Source organism: Furipterus horrens, unplaced genomic scaffold, assembly GCF_987537825.1.
Source record: "Furipterus horrens unplaced genomic scaffold, mFurHor1.1.pri manual_scaffold_5, whole genome shotgun sequence".
NCBI classification, from domain to species: domain Eukaryota; kingdom Metazoa; phylum Chordata; class Mammalia; order Chiroptera; family Furipteridae; genus Furipterus; species Furipterus horrens.
In genome coordinates, this window is record NW_028327175.1 from 187,562,592 (window position 1) to 187,581,419 (window position 18,828).

Sequence of the window (18,828 nt, forward strand, 5' to 3'; positions counted from 1 at the left end):
AACACTGTCTGGGAGGAACATAGATCAATAAAGCCCATATAGGGAGCTCTGGCAGCTGTCCTGGCCAGACAGCATAGTAGCCTGGACTAGAGTGTCATTGGTGGGGAATCATTTTTTCATCAAATATTCATTGAGTGCCTGTATATGCCTAGTCCTGTGCCAGGGTTTGAGCAATAGTTGAGAGGTAGAATAAACAAGACATGCCGATAAACTGCACATGGAGTACAAGAAGAGACAGCTGTTGAAACTAATCTCTAAGTCCCTGACTCATAGAATACAAAAGGGATAGTGGAGCTGGATGAGGGCCGTGGCTGGGGAAGAAGACTGAGCATTTGGATCTGGGCATGTTGAGTCTGGAATGCCTTGGAGACATTATGTGGAGATATCAGTGGGATGGCAGGGTGTGTGAGCCACCAGCCTACAGATCGTAGTGCAAGCCACAGGTGTTGTGAGATCCATCAGGGCCAGTGTGTGAAAAGTGTGAGAAAATAATGGGCCTTAGGGCTAATCCTCAAAGGATAAGCAGTAGTTAAGGGCTGAGGCGGGAGAAAGATGAACCAAAGAAGAACTTCCCCCACCCCAAAGAAACAGTAGCAAGAGAGATCAAAGGAAAACTTAGGACAATGTGGAGTCATGGAAACCAAGAACAGCAGGAACTGGTCAACCATAGAAAATTCCGATAATGAGTCAAGTGAGAGGAGGACTGAAAAATATTCATTTGTTCCCTAACAAGGGGATCATGCATGTGAACCATCAGAGTAGAGTGGAGGGACAGTAGCCGAATGGGAGTAGGAAGAGATGTAAGGCAGACCAGAGAAAGGAGAGGAAGCTCAAGAGAGCCTTGGCTGTAAAGAGGAGGGGGAGATGTGGATAACCCTCCCCTTACAGTGTACAGCTTTGCTTTGACCCTGACAGTCTAGGGTTTCCACATCTCCATTTCCTGCATCACAAAGAGTACAGGCTCTCAGACCTCAAGATGTCCCAGGGGCATCCCTAGGGCTCAGCTCAGAGCACCCACCCTGGCTCTGAAATACAGGTGGATATATTGCATTTGTGGAATCAGCTCAGGAAGGAAGTTCCCAGGAAGGCGGTGGCCCCCGGTCAGGAAGCTGCTCGGAATGGTTCCAAGGATGAGAGGAAAACATTTGACAAACTGTGACTTTATTAACAAAATTGCTACTCTGGGTAACGTTTCAATACGAGCAAATGTTTCTGCTAATGCAGGTGCTTTCACAAGTAACTAATCCACTGTTTTACATGACAAGCAATGGTGACAGATCTGTGCTACTAAATACTTCATTTCATTAACTGAAGCTGTCTCCTTCCTTATCAACTCACGGAAGAATCCTGCCACTTAGAATCCTGCCAGAAGCAGACATATCATTATCCCACAAAACTGGCTTTCCTATAGCTCCTTTTTCTGCTGGTGCTTAAGCTTCGTGGCGGTAAAAGGGGACAAACTGTCATTTGTCACTTTCTGATGGCAATAATTTAGCATCTAATGAGCAAAACTAAGCCCTCCCCCAAGGCAGATGCTCAAGAGCTGATGCTGGGGGCAAAATGGGAGAGACTTTACAAAGGGAGCAAATGTGGCTCAGACATAGCAATAATGCTGAGAAAACAGGCTCCTGAGTGTGCTTGCGAAGGCAATACAAGGAAGGAACGTCCAAGGCAGGTTATTGATGCATGTAAGACGATAGAAGGGCAGCTGATGCCATAGTAGTAGTAAAAATAAAGTACTAGTCATAATACTGATGGTAGTCCCCAATTATCAAGTGCCATGTACTGTGTCCCATGCACTTGGCCAAGGGTTTTGCATGGTGATCTCATTTCTTTCATTACAGTAATGTCATGAGTGGTTCAAGTAACCCAACTCCTCTGTACTTCAGTTTACAAATCTGAAATAGAAACTATAATGACTACTAAGGTCACAAAGCTAACTTTGAGTGTTAGAGATAAATTTTAAACCCAGGTGCATTTGACTCCTGAGAATAAGGTTTTTAACAACTATGCCAGGGACTGGACTAGAAATTAAGAGATCTGGTGTTTTACTCACAAATGGCAACAAATGAACTATGTGACTCAGGACCAGAAAGATAAAATAATGTTTTCTGAGTTTCACAACTACAAAATGAGGAAGTTGGATTAGGTGAATTTTCTCCTCCCCTCTGGAATTAACACTGCCATTCTCATTGGCCTTCCTCCCGAGAAATTGCTTGAATTGTGGTTTTTAAACCTCTAGTAATCGAGCGGACCATTTTAAGAAACAGTCCATGCTATTCCAAGAATAGAGTATGCAGTTTGTGCCACAATCATTGTAGCGTTGAAAGATCTAGTAAACCTTTTTGAAGTCTGAGCTGTACTAATCACACCTTCATCCTCTCCTCTCAGCTCTAGCTAACTAACAGAAAATTAAAAAGAAGAGCCAAGTAAATCTAGTAGTAGAAATACACAAGTATGTTAAGAACTGTGAAGAGTCTGAGGTAGTACACGCTTGCAAGTTAGTAAGTGATTCTGCCAAAATCTCATGGATGCCAACACAAAACCCAAGATTCCTGAGTCAGAGGCAAAGCAGCATAAGCCTCACACTCACATCAGCTCCCCTTGTCCCTCAAGTTCACAGGGAGAATGCAAAGCAGCTGGTCAATGCAGTGTGTGCAGTGAGTCTGCATAATAGCTGAGGAATCCAAAGTCCAGGAAACCCCAATCTTTCATAAGGAGTCTATTAGCAAACCTGCCCAACCTTTGCCTCAAAGAAACACATTATCTTTATTACCTTGGGAAGCAAGCAAATCTTCCCTTTGCTCTAGAGGGTGATACTATATATTCCACATCCTTAAAAAGATTGTTTCAAACGAAATCTGATACAAGACATGAAGAAACACAAGGGACCCATAGATAACTGTTGTCACTCAACAATATAAAAGCACTTAAATGTTTTAAAGTAGGGAATTTATAATCTACTGCACCCAGGAAATAGATGGGAAAGAGTCAAGTTGAGAGGAAGATGAGGTATACTGATTTCACCATTGTTCATAGTGAGGAGTTAATCATACCAGTTAAAAATTATAAGAGTAAAGTTTTATTTTTTTGAAAGTTAGACCAGATACACTTGCAACTTGAGAAATAAGTCATGCAGCATCGTTTGTCAAAGCAAAATGCCTATTTATCTATGAAGTTCTAACTGAAATGTTACTTTCCTGCAGAGGCTTTCCTTGAACACAGACCATGTTTGCTGTCCTTGGTGTCACCGCCTATCGCTGCCAAGGTCACACAGCTAGTTAGTGGTGGCGCTGGTGCAGAAGTCTGCACCCTCTGTAGCTCTGCTGGCCACTCATTGATGCATCTAATTATATTCCATTCACACCTGATAGTATATCATTCTGTTTTGTCCTCTAACTTTTCATAAATGCAAGCTTTAATTCTCCAATGCTCTTCTAAGGTATCCTAAGAAATATCTTATGTTTCCTGAGTACAGCCCCCAGGACCTAGTGGGAAACAAGTAAATCATTCAGTACATGATATTGAAATCAATAAACACTTGAGGAGCCCAAATAAATGCAGATTATCCACACTGCCTTACAGCACACAGGTAACAGATGGAAGAAGAAAAGCCAGGACTGACTCTACCTCCTGACTCTAAGTCATTATCTGTCTCTAATGAATTATGTGTGAAAATTCTGAGTTTATAAGGAGAAGCCGCATACAGACGGTGAAATAGCTTTCAAGGGTGAATAATGCATGTTCTGTATTGAATGCATGAGAATGCAAATGCAGAAAATTGCACAGAAGAGGTCAAACTTCCATGCCCTGTAAGGAGGTTGCTTTCTGTCTTCTCACCAATAAATGAATCACTGGTTATTACAGAATTTTAAACATCTAAGCAGTACTCCTGGGATCCATAAAGTCTGTTTTTCTCTGATCTTTTTGCTGCAAGCCATTCTCCTAGTCACATATAGTCATATGTATAAGCAATGCTAAGGATTTTACACCCTTCTGAAAAGCAGGCATCACAGCTATAGTTCCTAATAGCAGTGGCTACCATGTTGCAATCAGAGGAAAAATAAATTTCACCATCCTGATGACATGTCTGTTGCAGCTGAAGCGAGGATGGAGAAGCCAGAATGGAGGGCTCTGAGAAAATGGAAGCATTGATAGTGTAATTTTAACACCATCAAATCATTGGGGTTTTTTCTTAAAAGTCACTCAATACTTCCCACAGCTATTACTTTTGCCATCAAATATTACTTTGGAAAAAGTTAATAATTTAGGAACTTATACATATTTTTTTAAAGGCTAATACAATAAATACATGAAATGCCATTAAACAGAGAGCCCTCTCACTCCGGGGAATTTTGCCTGATTGCTTCAGTTGGCATCATCAACTCAGGGCATCAGAGAGGAGGGGAGGGGTGCATAAGGAGACACTCCCGGGAATCTGGAAACAAGAGAGTCAGCGGCAGCCCTGGAATGGTTTAAGGGCATGCTGTGACTTTTATTTGGAAAAGAGACTTTTCCTATCCAGTGATAGTCTCATCCTTCACTTTTAAATTTAAATAAAACATCATTTGATTGCAAAGACTTTAGTCTTCGGGCTGAAGCACGTGGATAAGGGACTTGGTGCCTTACACATGCTACCTAGTTTGATTCCCTAATTCCACATTGTAGGTAATATCATTAATCCCATTTTACAGACATAAGAACCAAAGCACAAAGTAAGTTGGCTGTGGTCACACAGCAAATATGAGTCATAGCTACTAAAACTACTACATTTTACTGGCTCCTAGCAATAGCTACCAATTAAGTACATGGCAATGGGCCCCATGGTAAATATTTTCTCATTTGATCCTCTAAAAAAAAATGAGGTAAGTCTTTTGTATTCTCATTTGACAAATCAAGTAACTGAGGGTTATAGAAATAAACAACTCATCTATAAATAGACTACTCCCATTGTTTAATTTTTAACTCTACATTTAAATATGTATTTAATACATTAAAAGGTGTTTAATTTTGACCACTTTTGGTTTAAACTTTTCTTGTTTCTTCCAATGGCACCTCATTCTCAATTTTCCTCAGCATACATGGAGCCTTTGCAATTAGAGGGTCTTGTTGGTCCCTGGAAGAAGTCTTCCAGCTCTGGACCAAACCGTACATGACCTGCCAACTGGTAACCATGCATCCCTGAGGAAGAGATTTCTGTGCGTTCTTGAGAAACACCTCTGGGGGATGCAGAGGCTGGGTGAGATTGTGGCGTTGGGGGTGGCTTCACTAGGGCTCTGGCTTTTCCATGCTGCCTCCGGCTATAACTGTGCAGTAGAGGGAGGGAAGACTGAGTGTCCTGATATCATCAGTAAAGCCTTTACCTTCTGAGCCTCAGAGTGATAACCCTGTGGAAGGCCCCATCTCTCTTTTCCAGTACATCTCTCACTTTTGCATTATCTCTACAGCAATCAGGAACGCATCCATGACCTTGAGAATATGTTTCTCCGCCTTCCTACTTGTCTCAGAGTTAAGGTCATTAACATAAGTTTGTCATACCCTGAAGGTTTCCGGCACACTTTGAATCACCTTAGTGATGAATCCTGAAATTCCAGGAATCAAACTGTCCTCTTTCAAACCCGTACTCTGCAGCTTATCACCTGTGTGTAAACCTGAGCAGGTTAGCCTCAGCAAGACCAACGTCCTTCTGCATTGAGATGATGAGGATAGAAATACAAAAATATTATCAGGATTGAAAGAGATAAGTTATGAAAAATAAAACCCACAATGATGATTGTTCTTTAGAAAGTGCTCGACAAATGTTAGCTTCACCAGTGGTGAGCACAGGGCATCCCTTTAGCTGTATAATGTGTTGATTAAATGCCTATGGCAGACGTGTCCTAAGCTTTTACCCTCAAAGGTTCCCAAACCCTTCCCCTTTGGGAGATAGTGATTGCACCCTTCATAGCCCAACATTCCAATTATATTTTCCAGGTGATTCTCTGTGGGTCATCACAGAAGCCTAGTGGGAAAAATTAGAGGACATGCAGATTAGAAAACCTGGTACTGAAGCACATAGGTTAATAAACCAGCCAACCCCAAACCTTGCAAGCCAAGTACCTTTGGTGACTGAAGAAAATTGGCTTTAATTGCCAAAGCACCCCTTCTAAATTGCCTCCCAGTTTGAGAAAATGAGTTGAAGGAACTGAAAAAAAATTCTGCCTCTTTCCTGTCTTAATGAGGTTTTGGAGAACAGCAGGAATGAAGCCCTCCCCTCACCACTTCATTGAATAGGAGCAGGACTGCCCAGTTTTTTCCTGGGTAATTTAAGATAAGAGACCTGAGACAATGTTTATGAATGTTCAGCTGCTTAACGAGAGGTGCCTCGCTAGGACACTCAAAACAGGATGAAATCCAGGCACTCATGGAGCAAAGCCCAGTCAGTAAAAACGGCAAAGCTGAAATTTTTGTGCTGTATTTTTTTTAAGGGTGTTATATTTCAACCAATGATAAGACTACAAAACATCAATACTTCCCCTGTTTCCCCAAGGCACACCCTCTAGCCTGATCAAACCCACTGACCTACTATAACACTCATGAGCAACTTCTATACGTAGGTCTTCACATGTGCCCCTGTCAGCCTTGAAGTGCTTCTCTTCACCATCATTCCATTATCCATCCTCTAATCCCAGAGCACCACCTAGCCTTTCCATGTGGTGTTCTGACAGCTCCTGCTCTCACTGATGTCTGTCCTCAAAAATCCAAAGGAACTGAGCATCTCTACCAAGCAATGTTTCTCACACATTGATTACTGTAGTCCCCTGCTATATCACTGTTCACTTATCGCAACTTCACTGTATTGCAGGATCTTTTAAAATATTATATTTCATTATTTATTGCGAATTTTTTGCTATATCATGGGATTTTGTGGTACTGTATACGTATTTGTTAAAGTCACGTAGGTTTAAGAGTGTAAAATAAATGTAAGGTTCCTCCTTCACGGGGGGGGGGGGGGGTCTGGAACGTAATACACACGATAAGTGAGGGAAAACTGTACTTACTCGTTTTCTATAAGTGTTAAAAGTTGTTTTTCTACCTAATTCTTGTTTAAAGACAAAGACTATGTAATACATTCGTTCCATCTTTTCACAGCATAAGAAGCTCAGTAAATATTCATTGGTTGGTTAATAACTTCTGTGTAAATACTGCGAATTTTGTAATAACCAATCAATTTGAATACTTCACAATAAAATATTCCTGCCGCAGCTCTCATCCAAAGAACACAGCATTTTAAAGCCAGAGGGGAAATTCCTCAATTTTTTAGATTAATTGACTGAAGCAAAGGGAATTGAAGTGATTAAGGTCACAGCTAAACAGGAGCTAATCGAGGGCAAGAGCCCAGATCTGCACACTTGCAGTGCTGTGCCCTTCCTAGAACACAACATGATACCCCAGGGTTACACTCTCCTTGTAAGTTGACCATCACAGTTTAATAGAGGGACAACCAGACTGAGTTAGCTGGCATGGGGTCATGTCCTTATTCTTTCACTAACTTACTATATGGCCTTGGGAAAGTCACTTAACCTTTGGCCTGAGACTCCACAGCTACAAAAGTTAGAATGATAAATCCTGCATGACTTAACTACAGCCCACGAGCCAAATCTAGGTCCCCCTGTTTTTGTAAATGAAGTCTTATTGGCATACCCCAACATTTACCTATTGTCAATGATTGTTTTCAGGCCACAATGGCAGGGCTTAGTAATAGCTAACACAGAAACCGTATGACCCACAAGGCCAAAATATTTACTATTTGGCCCTTACAGGAAAAAAATTGTTTTGACTCCCACCCACTATACATCATTGTATGAATCTAATGCAGTTTAATAGTGTATGCAAATGTGCTTTTAAACTACAAAGTGCTATTCCCACATTTTAAAAATCACTATTATTGACCAAAAATAGTAGTAATAGCAATAGTGAACTGTAAAAGATGATTACAATAAGAACAATCAAAGCTTTCTTGGTTTAATATGTGCCATCTCTGTAGCAGTATTGCCTGATTAGAGATTGCCTTGCTCTTGTTCACAGCAATGTGTTTTTATAGAACCAGTGACACCTTTGACAGATTCTAGGAATACTTGAGAAATAACTAGGTCATCTGTACATAATATACAAAATGAATGTTTGCAGGAGAACATCTACAGAGGGCATCTGCCCTCACTTTTATTGCTAACCTGACTTGGCATGTGGGCACCATCCTGTGTTGTAAGTACCTTTAAGCACTGTGTGATGGAATTGACTTGACTTGCATCAACCTTTAATGTGTAGCTCTGTTGTCCCGCATGTATTAAGCTTTTCCATTTGCATTTTGAGAGAGAGAGATTGGAGGCTCAGAGTGGTTTTGCCCTGGCATGTGCTCTGGCCATGGCCATTAGACAAGGAAGTCAAATTGTTCTCGGGATAGTGTGAATATTAACCATGCCCAACTCACTGCCATGGTGATGGCATGGGATTTTATCCTAAGAATCTCGAACAGTCCTTGAAGGACCTTGGAAGAGCTGTCCGTCAGATGTAGCCGAAGTGGAGTGTAGGTCGGTGGACAAGAACGGATGCGGAAACTGCCGGACGTATGCAGGCAGGAGACCAGGGCGGTGTTGACTACAGTTGACAGAGAGGCGGAAATAAGCAAACTGCCGACGACAAGCCGAAGATGGGGCTGATGCAGGAAAAGCGGGCAGGAAGTAAGAGAGGCGCCAGCTTTATATGAACCCAAACCCAATTTAGAGCTGCGTGAGGGCAGTTAACGAGAATCCAGCCAGATTTGTGTTTCCCTCAAATTCACTGCCTGCCTTTATTTAAAACAGGCTTAGAGGCCCATAAAACCAATTCCAATTAGGACCCTAAATTTAGTCTACTCCAATAGAATTTAAAACTTTCATTTGATCCAGTAAAATTCTTAACATCTTTTTATGTCTCTCTTAAAAAAGCCATTTTTACATGGTCTAAATATAATAACTATTTAGTAGTAATAAATATATTTCTACTTAAACAATCATTTTATTATATATTATCAGCTTAAAATGTTTAAAGTCTAAGGTCTGTCAAGGAAAGAAATTATTTTATTTGTAGGAGTTGGGCTGAAAGACTTGATTTTCCCAGCACAAATGAGACAGAAAATAACCACTGTGAGGTGAGGCAGGATATATTGGGCTCTATAGCCAGGACTCCTATGTTTGTGTATGTGTGTGCACATGTGTGTGCATGTATGTGGATACAGGGCAGTTTTCAAGGAAAGATAAGAAATTCCTATGCAATATGAATTCTCTCCTATTCCCCTCACTAAAATATTCCTCTGAAATCTCTTTCTCAGAAACCCCTAAATATTAAAGGCAAATATTCCTCAGAGAGGTGAAATAGAAAACTTTGATCAGCTATAAATGACTCAATGGGAGCATACATATAAGATCTGTCATCTCTAACAGCTGAGAATAAAGCATCGGGCCCATCAGAGCTTTGATGGAGGGTACGTTGAAATCTACTGGGTACTACTAGGCTCTTGGTTGGGGGAATAGTAACCAAAGACCAGATTTCCGATTTTACAATTTTGCAGAGATCAGCATAACTCCTAGCTAAATTGCATATTAAAAATGGGCTTTATTTCTGCCCATAGGGACAGACTTCTCCAAGGTTTATCTTGGCCTAGCCCACTGCCCCAGAAATTGGTTGTATTATTATTATGAGAATGAGTTCTTTAATAATTTGGGACATTCACCTGGCCCTATGAGTTTGTTTTCTAATTATAGGAATGGACTTGTATAGACCTAGCCACAATTTTCTTCTTGGATCACCTCAGCATCAATGTCTATATGAAGAGGCTCAGATAGTGAATGAAGTAGAGGCTATCTGGCCATGTAGCAAGAAGAATGATCTAAAATATGCATCATTCTGTTCAATCATTCTTCATCAACTTATTCAATTATTCAACAGCTGTTCCCTGAGCACCCCACTGTGCTGGGCCCTGTGCTGGAGACTGAAGATATAGTAACAAACAAAAGAACCCTGGTCCCTTATCTCAAGAAGATAAGACCCAGTAGTGGACCAAGACTGAACTTCTAGGACAAGCTGTCCTAGAAGGGCAGTGAATACAGTCAGCAACTCTGTCTGTTTCACTGCACAAACTGAATACTCCCTTGCTCTCTGAGCCTCAGGTTCCTCATCTGAACTTTAGACCAGATGCCCTCCAAGGTCTATGATTGTTTCTTATGGACTCCAATCACATACGACCTGCTGTTTGACAGCCATGCTGGGCTGCAACACAGATGCATCTGAAAATCACTGGGGGTGGTTTCACTGGGGACTCTAGCTTCTGTTCCATTCCTCCTCCACTTTTCTAAATCTCTCCTGGGCAGTGACTAGAAGAGGAAGACACAGGCCCCTGACACTCCCAGTGTGTTTTTCCTGTGCCTCAAATGATAAGACAGGAGGAGAGCACATGCAACTTAGAAATTCCCTATCCGACCTCCTCACTCTTCAGGGCACTAACCTAAAGTCCAGGAAGTGCAGTGACTTGATTTAGATCCCACAGCAGAAAGGAGACAGTCTGGAGTCAAGATGCAGTGGCATGCTCCTCCTGACACCAGCATGGTGCCATGTTATTTTGCTGTCCTGGTCATTTGGTACTCATCCAGTGGGAAAAAGAGCAGACTGGGGGCACTTGCACTCTTACTGATCCACTGCGCAGCCAAATCACTAATGCCAAAAACCTCGGTGCCCACAGCTGCAAGAGGAAATGTGTCTGATGCATACTGCTGAGTGCAGTCCAAAGGAAAGTCAACGATCAGACAAAGGCGCTTTTAAACCAGGTAGTGTTACATCCACACAGACCACTGGGAATCATAGTTGTTGGGAACAGTAAGAGTAATATAAACTTTACTCATGCCCATCAGGACTTTTGTCCTTTATGTATGTGGATTAAAAATTGCTTCCATGATATCCACAAAAAAATGATTATACCTTTGAATATTTCTGAAATATTTTAGGAATAATTGATATAAAAGTTTGTGTATAAAACACAAATTAATATTGTCAGATCAGCAGCTCACCCATATGGGCATCTGCCACCACCTCCATTACTAATATGGCCATACATGGGTGCTCTCGTGTGTGTAAATGTGTAGGTAGACCACTCACCTAAGACGCTGACTGAAGCAAACTGACTTTTCATGTTTAGATATGTTGCTCTAATGCATTGGATTTATCATCATCATCATCATTATGATTAGCACAGGATTAGCATTAGCACTTTTGAGAGGGAGGTTTGTGCCTCCAAGTGGTTGAATTCCTGTTGTGCTATGAACATTAGTATCAATTAAAAAAAAAACACACACACTCAGGAAAATAGGAAACTTAATCATTGGACCCACCCAGCTCCCTCTCTCTCCAGCCCTCGGAAAAGGATTTATTTATGTTAAAGGCAACCCCAGAGCCAGAAAACCAGTTTCTGCTTTCTGTTCCATGTTCCCCAACTGTCTGCTTGGGTCTGTTCTGTTCTTAAATACATTAAAAACAATATCTTTTTTCTTCCTCATAAAGAGCTTTGAGAAAAAATGAAAAGTAAAAGTTATTATGAACATGGAATGCTTAAAAAGAATGAAATACCAGATAATTGTAAACAGGGAGAGAAATTAGCCAATGCTTACAATGTCCTGATTTTGTGCCAGATGTCATTCTAAGCACTTTACATAAACATCATTGATTTGTAATAACAATAAAGAGTAAATGTAATTAAAATTTATCCATATAGATATTCACAGTTTTCAAGCAAAATATGAACACCTTTCAGCCCACCACATACCATTCTGTCGGGATTCCAGGACAGGAAGTAGAATTATCTCTGAGCCTCCCGGGATCTGCAGAAAGATCAGTGTAGACTGTTGCACCCTACATGCAAGGCCTTGGCTGACTGATGGAAAAATAGTCTTTTCCAGAGAGGAAGGGAGCGAAATTGTATCCTCGCCTTCTCATATAATTCCCCATGCCAGGATGAAGGTATTGGCTGTAGTTATAAATCCTGTGAATAAAAAGGTAACAAAATGCACATTTCATTCCATTTGTGGGTATTTCAAAGGACATCGGGGTTGCTCAGGGGTCAGGGAGGGAATAACATGATAGTTATTTAAAGAACCAAAGGATCGATCGCATGGCTTTGTCCAACTGCTGCTGAAATGATGTGTCTACAAAGAAAAGACTTAAAATGTTGGCTCCCAAGTGCAGGAACTAAATAGACCCTGACTTTGTTGTTACTATTACCTTTGTTTTCCTTCTCTAAAGGAAATGCCTGCAATCTGATAACTGCAAGTTTATTCAACACAAATACTCACTAACAACTCCAAGTAGGGCATGAGTGGGCCCTATAAAGGTACAGTCTTATATTGGTCATTGGTGGAAATAAAACAAATTTTGTAGCTGGTGAGCTGACTGGTTGGTGTCACAATCATTCATGTTGTTAACTGAGTATTTTGTGTGTGCCAGGCACTGTATCAGGTGTTAAGTGGGATTTTAAGGGAAATAATACACTTTCTGCCCTTGATAATCCCAAGGTACCATTTTTGAGTGCCACTCCATGCAGACACTGCAGTAGGTACCCTACATGCATTAGCTGAAAGATCCTCATAGCAGTCCAAGAGACAGGTGCTATCATTGTCATCACTATTTTACATATGAGGAAACTGAGACACACAGAGGTTAAGTAACTGTCTCACGGTCACTGGCTAGTGAGCAAAGTTGCTGGGACTTGAACCCCAGAAATCTGGCTTTAGTGCTCATGAGACTAACTAGTGCACTGACCACTTCTCCTGTGGGATAGGACAGATAACAGGCGTGATCACACCTTTCGGTCAATAGTACCCAAATTGTCTGCAAATATGTGCTTCAGAGAAGGAAGATGGTTGATTTAAAAAGCCTTCATAGAGGGGAGAGTCATGCTAGTCTTCTCTCTCTTCTTTTTGTTACATAACACTTAGAACTTCACAGACAAAAGCAGGAGGAGGGCATCAGCAGCTAATGGGAAGGGCATGAGACATCCTGGAACAAAGGACTGTTTAGCACAGTGCTTTTCAAACTTTGCTACAAATATAAGTCTCCTGTTTATTGATGAAAGGCAGCCCAAGCCCAGCTGAAGGCTACCCAAGGTCTACCAATGAGAATCTAACCAGATGAGGCTTGGCCCACAAATTCGTTATCTGTCCTGTTTCAAATACACATGTGGGCACAGAAAAGCAGCTTCTGTTAGGGTCTCTTTATTCTACAACAAAATCTGAAACTTTCATTTGACCCAGTAAAACTCTTAATAACCTCTTTTTATTTACCTCTTTTAAAATATATTTTTATATGTTCTAAGGAAAATAATGACTTACAGATGAGAACATTTCCCTCATTTCACAATCAATTTCTTAAAATCACCAGCTTAAAAATATTTTAAGTCTGAGATTCGGCTAGACATTTACTTAATGTGCACAATAATTTTCTCTTAAATAATTAATTGTCTAGCGATTAGAAAGAAAACTAGTTGGGCAAAAAAGCTCAAATGTGTATCTTTAGACTTTACTTCCCTGACAGAAATCAAGCAGAATTTGTCACTATGAAATTAGCAGGATTGCTGTGTCTCTGTGGTTGTGGCCTGACCCTGATTTCCTATGGAGGTGTGTGTGTATTTGTTCACAGGTGTGCATTGTGTGTGCCCATGCACACATATATATTCATAAATTATCACAAAAAAAGAGGTGTTTTCAAACAAGAGATTCATTTCTAATCTCAATGGCCACAGGTTGAAATAAGTGGCTAGGTAGCAATCCCCTCCCACATCTGTTAAAATATATGTTTTGACTCTAACTCCCTAGACAGGTGGTATAGGATACTTCAGTTAGTTATTAGTGACTCAATGGCAGTATAATTATCAAATTCTCTGTATTTTCCAACAAGTGGGAATAGATCCCATGAGTAATGAGAGCTTTGCAGAAGGGCAAATTCGAATAAAAAAATTGGGACCTGAGATCTTCAGGACACCTGAGGGACAAATAAAGAACCTTGAACATTATGAGGTAATAACTGGGGTACAGGTAACCAAATACCAACTTGGTTAATTGATCAACTTCACACATTTCTGGGGACCAGTTTTGTCTCCTAACTCATACATTAAAATCAGACGTGATTTTTGCTCACATGGATAGTCTTCAAAGATTAGCTTGACTCTTTCTTCTGGCTCAGACATACAGTCAGATCCTGGGCTATCTTCTTTATTAGGAACAGATTTGGTATTTTTTAGAAGATTCTCAAATAATCTTCAAACCCCTATATCCCCTTGGGATACTGGTCTTTTGTGAATGGAGAAACCCTACTACTCCCCTTGAACTAGGATACAATACAAAGACTAAGGGTTGAGATGTTGCATTCCCTCTCTCTCTCTCTCTCTCTCTCTCTCTTTCTCTCTCTCTCCTTCTTTCTCCCTTTTTCTGTCTCTTTACTCCATTTTTCTCCCTTTTTCTCTCCTTCCTACCCTCGTTCTTCTGGCTAATTGACATGTCTCATCCACCTGCTCTTGGCTTACTCTGATTATCCTTCTAGAAAGTCTCCCCAACCACTCCTCTTCAGCCTCCCACTCCCAAAATTACATTAATAAGCACCACCTTCTGTGCTATTATAGCATCCCATCTGTTTTTTATCATAGTTCTTATATTATATTGTAATTATCCTCTTACTTGAATTGTACAGATGTCACTAGGGGGTCATTTTCCCCTTGAGATTGAGGTAAAATTAAATTAAACCTTATATCTATTGGAAATAAAAAAATAAACAGATAATGATTACCCTGCGAATGGGGGCAGGGGTTATTAGGATTCTGATACTTATGTTTCTTGATATGACTGCTATTACAAGATGGTGTTTACTTCGTGAAATATCATTAACCTGTAAGCGTATAATTGGTGCACTTTCTATAGGTATTTAATTCTTCAAGAAGAAAGTTTACATTAGAAACAAACAAACCAAAAAATATACTAGCCATTCCAAATCCCAGTTGGAAAAAAAAGACCAAATATAAACATAGAAAAATGCTTTTTAAAGTGTTTAAACCCCCTGTGAATCCTCATTTTATTTGAAGGGAAAAGTAACTATCAGAAGGAAAAAGTACTTCAGCTCCAAATCATAGTGGGATGCTTTGGGAACAAATCCTTATTTATGTAGTCACCTAACATAGATTTCCCTTTTGAAATATGGAGTGAATACTGCAGAGTCTGATTTGTTTTAATACTTTCTATTCTGAAACGTTATGGTATTTAATGCATTGCATTTAGGAGGCGTTAAGCTGAAGCCTACTGTTACCAGAATCACAGAATTCTAGCAGCATTGTCTCCTTGTGGTGCTATGATCCCACCATACAATGTAATGGGATTTCAAGGGTGTCAGGACATAGGGAGACCGGGAGTATATGAAAGGGATTACACTCAGACCCAGTAATTCTGATCACATTTAAATAAAGGAAACTCTTTCTTTGCTATTAAAAGTGACCTTCCATTTTGGCGGAACCTGTGTTTGCAATGAACAAGCCATAGGCAGATGAGGGTTGGCAGTAAGGAGCTCTGATACTTCAGATACTAAGGAGAAGAGCGGCTTTAGTTCACAAAACAGCAGGGTGAGAAGAGGACGCTTGAATACACACCAGCCTGTCTTTCAGGCCCTCAGGGAAGCTTGTCAATAAAAAGCATCTTTTTGTAGAAGTCAGCACCTAAAGAAGCAAGTATGCATGCTGGAAAACTGGAGTTTCATACATGCAGATCGATGGGAGTGTAAACTGGTACAACCACATTGATCATTACCAGGCAATCCTAGTAAAGTTGAAAATATGCATCCTCTGTGACCCAGAAATTCTACTCTTTGGTATATGCCCTGTAGAATCCTGCCCACAGGTACCCATGGTGACATGCTTAGGCTCTTCCTAGCAGTAATGTTTGTAATTTTATCCACGTGAAACTGGATAAATGAATTATGACATGTTCATACAATGAAATACTGTTCAGCACAGGTGCCTGAACAAGAATGACATGTGTCAACATGCACTTATCTCACCAAAATGCTTTCCATTATGAATGCAAGATTCAGAAGAATGCAATATAATATTATTTTGAAAATTTTAAAAACAGGCCCAAAAATAATGTAGTTCTGTTAGGGATTCATACATAAGTAAAAAATAAGCTTAGGATTCACTTGCTCATCCATCCATATGTTTATTCATTCAACAAGCATTTAAGACCTCCTTTGGGCTAGGCATCCTTCTTGAACTAAAGAGGGAAATGAGAGAAGTATAAAGGGTGGTCACTGGGCTCACTTCGGCAGCACATGCACTAAAATTGAAATGACACACAGAAGATAAACATGACCCCTGCACAAGGGGGGCAGTCAGTGATCTCAAAGGTTTAGAGTCTAGATGGGATGAAGCGACACACAGGGAAATATAGACAACAGTGTGAGCATTTCACAGTGAAGGAATCTGTATCTAAAAGTAAGACAAAGACATAGCTTAAGACAAAAATGTACCCAGACCCTTTCTCCCAGGCACGTGGCTAAAGATGAGGGGGACTATGGGAATGAGACAGACCCAGCTCCACAGGAACCCGGGACATCAATCCTGCACTGGCCTCCGAGCTCTTCTTCCAGGATGCGGTGCAATCCGTTATCTAGCCAAGTGCTCCCGCTCAGGCCTGGGCTGTTTCAAACACTTTTTACAATGGCTGAAATTCTGCACTAGGGGTCATTTCACACTGTGTTGTGCTTCTTTTTCAATATAAGTGTCACGAGTCTTCGCCTAGAGGTATAACAATGACAGGGGCTATATTCATCAGTCATCCAATTGCCTTGTGCTTAAAGAGCTCTTTGGAGCTATTTTTACCCCAGAGTAATTTATGTAAGAGCATATTGGTTTAGACTAGAGTCTGTTCTCTCCTTCACAGAAGAACCAAGGTGTGCACGGTAGGATGGCTCAGTTTTCCTTGTTACAACCCCTTGTGAGAACTCGGTTGGGGGGCGGTGGTTACTGGTCATTGCATGATACCAGAAACTGAGCAAGGAAAATGGTTGGAGCAATATTCTATCACAACCAAGAGAAGGAATAACTTGCAACATTTTTTTTTACAACCTGTATGATGCTAATGACAGCAATAACCAGTCAACTAAATAGGAACAGATATACACACATACTATATGAGTCATAATTCCAAAGATGTCTATTACCATTAAATGGCGTACAGAAAGCCCAGAAGTAGTTTATGGTAGAAATTAGTATTACTCTTGCATTAAATACCTATTAGACATCTGGAACCCAAAACATGGTAGCTAAACATTACTAACATTACTAACATTTAGAATGCATGATTTTAAATGCTTTAATAATATGCACATGTGTGTTAATTTATGCTTTATAGCTTCACAGCCTGTTATGGGAGGATTAAATCTAACCCTGACATTGTCCAGATGAGTACATTGAGACCCAGATGGGTTAAGTAGCAAAGTGTAATGGTTTGTGAAAGAGCTCTCCTTATTCCCCCAGCACAGAGCTTCTAATCTTCCACCAGTGAGCATAACAGTGCTAAATGGCAATAACTCATAGAAGCAGTGGCTCTCACTTAAACTTCCACGTGGGTTTGAAGTTAAGGGATGATTCTGAAATAAGCTAATTTTTTATTCATGGGAAGCCAGGGACTGGGGAAAAAAATGATTGTTGCTTTCCCCTCTGAGTAGAAAGAATGTGGGCAGTAGCTGGCTGCTCTACGCAGGATTCATTAACCATGGGTCCCCCTTGTTCAGGAATACTTTATAAAAATCATGCCTGTCCTCTGTAAATGGTGGTATCTATGCTGCAAAGAAATCAGGGTAGTGAGTGCAAGAAACTGAGGCATACAAAGCTCAAAATAAAAGAACAAGGGCTTTAACTTCCCTCAAAATACACAATGGACTGAATCACTGGGGTGGAGTTTTGTTTGTTTGTTTTTCATTGTAAAGGAAAGGGAAAGCTAAAATTGCTGTTTCTCAGGCCTGGACCATGTGCCTGTAGGCCAGCTTGGTGCCCCCACAGAAGCTCAGGTATCCTGCCAGTCATGTTGGAAGCAAGTTGTTCATTTATGCTTCTATTGGCTCCTTTAGGGCTGAGCAGTGGAACTGATGTCTGAATTGCTCTGCCACCCGCATATCTAACCCAAGCTTTTTTCCACGTGAGGGTCTTGTCCATGTCAGGGGTAGAGATCACCTCACCTACATGCCTCTGACTGGCTCTAAGAAGCGGTCATTCTACTCAGCTGTTAGTAAATCACAGGGCTGCCTCAACAGCCTCCCAAGATGGTTCCAGGTTTAGCTTTTGCCCCCTCTTGACTGAGCAGTGCTTGTTTTCCCAATGCACTGATCCCCAGACTAAGAATCTTCCTGTTGGAATCACTAAGATCTGCGTATGGCATCTTCCTTTGTCTTGATTCTCTGGACCCAGTCACCTTACAGTCTGTTATTTACAGTGCCTTAGTATTGGATGAAATGTGGTGTTGATCTTGCACTTAACAGTGTTACCAGGGGTTAGCCCCCATACAAGCCAGGCAACCTCCAGAAAACTAGCTGCAGAATCTAATCCTGCCCTGATCCAACACGCCATCCTCAGCACCAGTAGGGCTTCTGACCTAGTGCCCATAGTGCAGGTCCTATAAAGAACCACACAGTTTAATGTGGAGATCACCGCTGGTCCCATAGAACATAAAACCACCAGAACAGGAAGGAAGTTGAGATGTAGCAGAGGCGGGTGCTGATCCCAGATTC

General features: G+C 40.9%; 1 non-coding gene across 1 annotated transcript; it reads left to right on the forward strand.

Moving 5' to 3' along the window:
* Positions 1 to 16,352: 16,352 nt before the first annotated feature.
* LOC150010619 (U6 spliceosomal RNA) lies at positions 16,353 to 16,459 on the forward strand. The gene has a single exon (XR_016511510.1). It is a non-coding gene; the product is annotated as a U6 spliceosomal RNA (small nuclear RNA).
* Positions 16,460 to 18,828: the final 2,369 nt, after the last annotated feature.